Source organism: Trichechus manatus, unplaced genomic scaffold, assembly GCF_000243295.1.
Source record: "Trichechus manatus latirostris isolate Lorelei unplaced genomic scaffold, TriManLat1.0 scaffold00003, whole genome shotgun sequence".
NCBI lineage: Eukaryota > Metazoa > Chordata > Mammalia > Sirenia > Trichechidae > Trichechus > Trichechus manatus.
Window position 1 is genome coordinate 35,100,027 of NW_004443939.1, and position 8,811 is coordinate 35,108,837.

General features: G+C 38.2%; 1 protein-coding gene across 2 annotated transcripts in view; it reads left to right on the forward strand.

Moving 5' to 3' along the window:
* The window catches only part of SPATA1 (spermatogenesis associated 1), a 120,845-nt gene that overhangs the window by 102,805 nt on the left and 9,229 nt on the right, over nt 1-8,811 (forward strand). The gene's annotated exons all lie outside the window — the stretch shown is intronic.

Below are 8,811 nucleotides of genomic sequence, written 5' to 3' on the forward strand. Positions count from 1 at the left end.
GAAAGACAAAAAGCTGACCATCCAGGAAGCTCAATGAACCCCATATAGGATAGACCCCAAAGCAAGTCACCAAGACATATCATAATCTCACTTGCCAAAACCAAAGTCAAAGAAAGAATCCTGAGAGCAGCTCAAGAAAAATAAAAAGTCACAAAGGGGAAACAATAAGACTGAGCTCTGATTACTCAGCATAAACTGTGCAGGCAAGAAGGCAATGGGAACGACATACATAAAACTTTAAATAAAAAAACTGCCAAGGAAGTTTTCTCAAATAGGATGGAAAAATTAGGACATTTCCAGATAAACAGAAATTAACAGAATTTATAAAAACCAAACTTATAAGAATTATTAAAGGAAGTCCTGCAGTTAGAGAACCAGCAACATCAGACAACAACCAGAGTCTAGGACACAGGACAGCATCAGCCAGACACCAACCTAGGTAAAATTTTCAATAATAAAATAAAGCTAAAAGACTTAAAACAGGGAAACAGAGACATCAATCTGTAAATGACAACAGCGTCAAAACAGTAAACAAGGGAATAAACCGTGTAGGTATAGAACTTGCTTAAAAACAACTGGGTAATAGAAGAATCAAGGAGGGATTTCTTTCAAATGGAGAGGAAGTAAAGTAATAAAAGACTGATTCAAACTTAGGAAGATAAGGGCAAATTTCAAGGTAACCACAAAGAAAGTTAACAAACCTTCCCAGCAAAATAAAAAAGAAAAACGTAAAGTCTCAGTAAACACAGAATCTATAATAACAAAAGAAAATCCACAAACAAAAGGAACTCAGCACAGGAAAGTAAGGGGAACAAAGAAAACGTCAGGACTGAAAAAAAAAAAAAGTACAACAATATAACAGCAATAAACTCATACCTGTTGATAATCACACTGAGTGTAAGTGGCTTAAATGCATCTATAAAGAGTGGCAGAATGGTTAAAAAAGCATGACCCATCAATATGCTGTCTACAAGAGACACACCTTAGACACAAAGACAAAACTAACTATATTAAAAATCAAAAGATGAAAAAAAATATATCAAGCAAACAGTAATCAAAAAGGGGCAGGAGTGGAAATACTAATCTCAGATAAAATAGATTTTACAGTAAAATCAACCATAAGAGACAAGGAAGGGCAGTATATAATGATTAAAGGGACCATCCACCAAGAAGACATAACCCTAATAAATATCCATGCACCCAACAACAGGGCTCCAAAATACATAAAATAAACTCTAACAGCACTTAACAGCACTGGAAAGAGAAATAGACAGTTACACAATAATAGTAGGAGACTTCAACACACCACTTTCGGTAAAGGACAGAACATCAAGAAAGAAACTCTACAAAGATACAGAAGATCTAAAGGCCAAAATCAACCAACTTGACCTCATAGACATATATAGAACACTCCACCCAATAGCAGAAAAGCATACATTCTTTTCCAACACACATGGAACATTCTCCAGAATAGATAACATTTTAGAACACAAAGCAAAGTAAAATAAAATCAAAACATTGAATAATGCCATAAAAGTAGAAATCAATAACAAGAAGAGCAAGGAAAAAAATACATGGAAACTGAGTAACACCTTGCTTAAAAACAACTGGGTAATAGAAGAAATGAAAGAAGGAATAAAAAAATTCCTAGAATTAAATGTGAATGAAAACATATCATACCAAAACCTTTAGGACACAGCAAAGGCAGTGCTCAGAGGTCAATATATAGCAATAAACACACACATCAAAAAAGAACAGGCCAAAATAAAAACATTAGCCCTAAAACTTGAACAAATAGAAAGAGAACAGGAAAAGACCATAGGCATCAGAAGAAAGGAAATAATAAAGATTAGAGCAGAAATAAATGAAATAGAGAACAGAAAAACAACAGCAATAAGAAGATCATAAATTGGTTCTTTGAAAGATCAACAAACCATTAGCCAAAACTGACAAAATAAAAACAGGAGAGGAAGCTAATAGCCCAAATAAGAAATGAAATGGGGACATTACAACATACCCAACTGAAATAAAAAAGATCATAACAGAGTACTATGAAAAACTATACTCCAACAAATTTGAAAACCTAGAGGAAATGGAAAATTTCTAGAAACACACTATCTACCCAAACTAACACAAACTGCAGTTGAAAATCGAACAGACCCATAACAAGAGAAGAGATTGAAAAGGTAATTAAAAAAAAAAAAAAAAAAAAAACTCCCAACAAAAAAAACCCTGGCTGAGACCACTTCTCTGGAGAATTCTACCAAACATTCAGAGAAGAATTCACACCATTACTACAAAATATTTCAGAGCATAGAAAAGGAAGGAATACTCCGGAATTCATTCTGTGGATCCAGCATAACCCTGATACCAATCCCAGGCAGACACCACAAAAAAAGAAAATTACAGACTAATATCTCTCATGAATATAGATGCAAAAAGTCCCAACAAAATTCTAGCCAATAAGATTCAGCATCACATAAAAATATAAAAATGATACACCATGACCAAGTGGAATTCATACCAGGTATGCAAGGATGGTTCAACAGTAGAAAATCAATCAGTGTAATCCACCACATGAATAGAACAAAAGAATCACATGATCATCTCAATTGATGCAGAAAAGGCATTTGTTAAAGTCAAACACCCATTCCTGATAAAAACTCTCAATAAAGTAGGAATAGAAGGGAAATTCCTCAACATAATAAGGGCATCTATACAAAATAAACAGCCAACATCATTCTCAATGGAGAGAGGCTGAAAGCATTCCCTCTGAGAACAAGAACAAGACAAGGATGACCTTTATCACCACTCCTATTTAACATTGTGCTGGAAGTCCTAGCTAGAGCAATAAAGCAAGAGAAAGAAATAAAGGGCATCCGAATTCGAAAGGAAGAAGTAAAACTATCCCTATTTGCAGATGATATAATCCTATACATAAAGAACCCCAAAGATTCCACAAGAGAACTACTGGAACTAATAGAAAGATTCAGCAGAGTAGCAGGATACAAGATCAACATACAAAAATCAGTTGATTCCTGTATGCCAACAAAGACAACTTTGAAAAGGAAATCAGGAAAACAATACCATTTATAATAGCCCCTAAAAAGATAAAATACTTAGGAATAAATCTAACCAGGGACATAAAAGACCTATACAAAGAAAACTGTAAAACACTATTGCAAGAAACCAAAAGAGACCTACATAAATGGAAAAACATACTGCGCTCATAGATATGAAGACTCAACATTGTGAAAATGTCAATCCTACCCAAAGCAATGTACAGTTATAATGCAATCCCGATCCAAATACCAACAGTATTCTTTAACGAGATAGAAAAACTAATCACTGAATTTATACGGAGAGGAAAGGGCCCTGAATAAGCAAAGCATTATTGAAGAAAAAGAACAAAGTAGGAGGCCTCACACTAACCAATCTCAGAACCTACTATTCAGCCATGATAGTCAAAACAGCCTAATACTGATACAATGACAGACACATTAGACCAGTGAAACTGAATCGAGAACCCAGATGTAAATCCATTCACCTATGATCAGCTGATCTTTGACAAAAGACCAGAGTCCATCACATGGGGTAAAGACAGTCTTTATAACAAATGGTGTGGCAAAACTGAATGTCCATCTGTAAGAAAAAATGAAACAGGACCCACACCTCACACCATACACAAAAGGTAACACAAAATGGATCAAAGACCTAAATATACAAACTAAAACAATAAAGATCATGGAAGAAAGAATAGGGACAACACTAGGGGCTCTAATACATGGCATAAAAATAATACACACCATAACTAACAATCACAAACAGGAGAAGATAAACTAGATAACTGGAAGCCCCTAAAAATTAAACACTTGTACTCATCAAAAGACTTCACCAAAAGAGTAAAAAACCTACAGACTGGGAAAAAAATTTTGGCAATGACATATCTGACAAGGGTCTAATCTCTAAAATCTATAGAATAATTTAATACTTCAACCATAAAAAGACCAATAACTCAATTAAAAAATGGGCAAAGAATATAAACAGACACTTCACCAAAGAGACATTCAGGCAGCTAAACAGACACATGAGGAAATGCTTGCAATCATTAGCCATTATGAAATGCAAATCAAAACTACAATGAGATACTATCTCTTATGGATTTAATTGTGCTCCCCCAAAATATGTGTCAACTTGGCTAGGCCATGATTCCCAATATTGTGTGATTGTCCACTATTTTGTCATCTGATGTGATTTTCTATGCGTTGTAAACCCTACTCTTACGATGTGAATGAGGCAGGATTAGAGGAATGAGACACGACAAAATATACCGGATTAGGTTGTGTCTTAAGTCAATCTCTTTTGACATATAAAAGAGAGAAGTGAGCAGAGACACAGGGGGACCTCATACCATCAAGAAAGGAGCACCAGGAGCAGAGCACATCCTTTGGACCCGAGGTTTCTGCACCAAGAAGCTCCTGGACCAGGGGAAGATTGATGACAGGGACTTTCCCCCAGAACCAACAGAGAAAAAAAGTCTTCCCCTAGAACTCACACCCTAAATTTGGACTTCTAGCTTCCTAAACTGTGAGAGAATAAATTTCTCTTTGTTAAAGCCATCTGCTTTGGGCATTTCTGTTACAGCAGCACTAAATAATGAAGACACCATCTCACCCCGACATGACAGGAACAAATCAAAAAAACAAAATAACAGACGTTGAAGAGGTTGTAGGGAGATTGGAACTCTTATGCACTCTTGTGGGAATGTAAAATGGTACAACAACTATGGAAAACAATATGGTGCCTCCTTAAAAAGCTACAAACAGAAATACCATAAAATCCAGCAATCTCTCTCCTAGTAATATATCCTAGAGAAATAAGAGTCAGCACACAAACATAAATACACCCATGTTCACTGCAGCATTATTCACAGTAGCAAAAAAGATGGAAACAACCTAAGTGCCCATTAACAGATGAATGGATAAACAAATTATGGTACATACACACAATGGAATACTATGCAACGATAAAGAACAATGTTGAATCCATGAAACATCTCACAACATGGGTGAATCTGGACGGCATTATGCTGAGTGAAATAAGTCAATCACAAAAGGACAAATACTGTATGAGACCACTATTATAAACACCCAAGAAAAGGTTTACACACAGGAGAAAACAATTTTTAATGGTTATGAGGGACAGGAGGGGTGGGGAAGGGAAATCACTGATTAGATGGTACACAAGTGTTAACTTTGTGAAGGGGAAGACAACACATGATATAGGGGACGTCAGCATAACTTGACCAAGGCACAGTCATAGAAGCTTCCCAGACACATCAAAACACTTTGATGGACTGAGTTTCTGGGGCTGAGGGCCAGGATCTAGATCAATTGGCATAACAGTTCATAAAGAAAATGTTCTACATCCTACTTGGGTGAGATGCATCTGAGTCTTAAAAGCTTTCAAGAGGCCATCTGAGATACATCTATTGGTCCCATCACATTAGGAGCAAAGGAGGAGCAAAAGAAGAAAGCAAAAGACACAAGGAAAATATTTGTCCAAAGGACTAATAGACCAATGAACCACAGCCTCCACCAGCCTGAACCCAGAAGAACTAGATTGTGCCCTGCTACCATCACAAACCACACTGACAGAGATCACAATAGAGGGTCGCAGCAAGAGTGGGAGAAAATTGTAGAACATTAAAATTCACAAAAATATACCAGACTTACTGGTCTGATGGTGACTGGAGGAACCCCCAAGACTATGGCCCCCAAACAGCCTGCTAACTCAGAACTGAAGCCACTGCCGAAGGCCACCCTTCAGCCAAAGATTAGACAGGCCTATAAAATAAACAATAACACACGTGAAGAACATGCTTCATAGTGCAATCAAGTATACGAGACCAAATGGGCAACATCTGCCCAAAAGCAAAGACGAGAAAATAAGAAGGACAGGAAAACTGGATGAAGGGACACTGAGAACCCAGGGTGGAAAGGGAAAGGGGGAGAGTGGTCACATGCTGTGGGGATTGCAACCAATGCCACAAAACAATTGGTGTATAAAATTTTTTAATGAAAAACTAAAAAAAAAATGTATTGCACTGTATTGTACGGATTATAATGTATGTATTGCAATAATATGACAATTATAAAGGACCAAGGTGGGGAGACTGGACCTATCTACAGGTCCCATTTTTATTACAAATTATTATAGTTTATATGAAATAGTAAAATAAGTAGACTGTAAAAAGTTAAGACAGTACAGTCAGCAATTACTTTAAAACAAAGATGAGAGGACTTCCAGGCAACATGGTGCTATAGACAGAAGCACCACACCGTCCCTCCACAGCAAAGACCTAAAAAACTAAGTGAAACATAGACAAATGTCAGTTCTGAAACCCTGAGCATCAAATGAAGATATAAAGAACTCAGCCAAGCACTGAATGGAATAAGAAACTGACAGAGAACAGAGAGTGAGGAGAGGTGTATGCAGAGGTCCTCTATCAGCTAATGCAGCATGGATTCGCCATCTTGGATTCCTGCCGATGACTGGAAAACAGGGAGAACGGGAAAGCAGCTTCAAAGAGCCCCCAGCAGGAGACAAAACAACTGGTAACTAGCGATATACGTTTTCCCACCCACCCCCACCCTTCTTCACCCCCACTCAGCCTCCTCTGCTTCCTGTGGCCTCAGTCTCTTGGCCAGGAGGCACTGGCTTCAGCTCTGTACTGCCTGGATTCCATCTGCCCACACTGGCCAACTCCCTGCGTGCCATTTGTTTGTTGCTGGTGTTGCTTTTTTCTGCTTCTTTTGGTTTCTTCCATACCTCTCACCACCTCCCCCTCCTTTCTCTCAAATACCTGGCTCCATGTGCCATCTTAGCTTCTTCCTGAACGGCTGTGAAATGCCGCTCAACTGTGGAACTTCTTCCTGGCCTGCGCCGCCATGTTGGTGGGATCCGTGGAGCATTTTGTTTGTTTTGATTTGTTCTGTTCTGTTTGTTTTTTCTTTTCTCAGCGTGGGAGCCCCTTCTAGCCAGGCTGATCTGCATGGCTTGGGAGCTACTTTCTCAGTCTGTGCAGCCCTGCAGTGGGATCCCTGGGAGCATTTCTTTTTTTTTGTTTTTATTTTGTTTCTTTTCTTTTCTCTCTTTTTCCTTTTTGTCTTTCTTCAACTCTCAGTTTCACATCTCTCTATACTTATCTTCTCTCCCTGTCTCTTGAATACCTGGTGCTGTGTGACAACTCTACCACTTTTAGCCAGGCTGTACTCCGTGGCTGGGAGCCACTTCCCAAGACTTTCTAGCCACACTGGTGGGACCCCTGGGGGCTTTTCTTTCTAATTTTATTTATTTATTTTCTTTTACCCTTTTTTGTTTGTTTTTCTCCATTTCTTGGTCCCTCATCTCTCCACTCCAACAGCAAGCTCCCTTAGCACTCTTTTTTGTTTGTTTGTTTTTGGCCCCTGTTTCTCCTCTCTCTCCTCTTTCCCATACCCATCCTAGCTCCACAATTCACAATCTCCGTCCTGCCTATCTGCAACGTGTGCTGAACATCACACCCCCAAGCAACACAGGCACAGCCTACCAGAACATACCCTGCACTGATTGCCCTGTCAGCCCTAGTATGGGCCACAAACGACCCATCCCAGCAACTCCCCTTCAGCTGGACCTGCCCTGCTGCACCATAGCTGAGTGACTGACCCTGCCCATTAGAAATGGAGGCAAAAAAGTCTCATGCCCACAGATGAGCAAACAACAAAGAATGCATAGCTCGCCTTCTCAGACATAACCAAATAAAACAAAAAAAGCAGGACAAAACAAACAAATCTACAATCAATAAATGAGGAAAATAACGACTGGATGTCCCGAAGACAGCAGACAATATGAAAACATATTAAAAAACAGGACAGAATGGTTTCAGTTGGCATCCAAAATAAAACACCAGATGACTTTCTAGTAGAAGAAGAGGCACTAGAACTACCAGATAGGGAATTCAAATCTCTAATATTCAGAGCTATCCAGGAGTTGAAGCAAAAAGCAAACAAAAATGAAGAAAAATAGACAAATTCATGGAAAAGGCAGACAAATTCATGGAAAATACAGACAAAAAAAATGGAATAATTCAAGAAAATAATACAGGAACAAAATGCCAAAATAAATTCACAACTAGAAATCATACAAAAACAACAATTAGAAACCCAAAAGATAAACAACAAGATTTCAGAAATGGACACTGTCACAGAAGGGCTGAGGAGTAGGTCTGAAATGATGGAAGACAGGATCAGCAAAATTGAAGACAAACACTTGAATACAACTCTGAGGAAAAATCAGGAAAAAAAAGAACGAAAAAAAGTGAAGAAACCCAGAGAATTATGTGGGATACAATCGAAAGAAAAATTTACAAGTGATAGGAGTTCCAGAACAGGGAGAGAAAACAGAAAACACAGAGAGATCATTGAAGAACTGCTGACAGAAAACTTCCCCAGTATCATGAAAGATGAAAAGCTGACCATCCAAGAAGCTCAACGAACCCCATAGAGAATAGACCCCAAAAGAAAATCACCAAGGCATATCATAATCACACTCGCTAAAACCAAAGACGAACAAAGAATCCTGAGAGAAACTCGAGAAAAACAAAAAGTCACATACAGAGGAGAAACAATAAGACTAAGCTCAGATTATTTGGCAGGAACCATGCAGGCAAGAAGTCAATAGGATGACATATATAAAACCTTGAAAGAAAAAAATTGCCAGCCAAGAATAATATATCCTGAAAAACTCTCATTCAAATATGATGGTGAAATT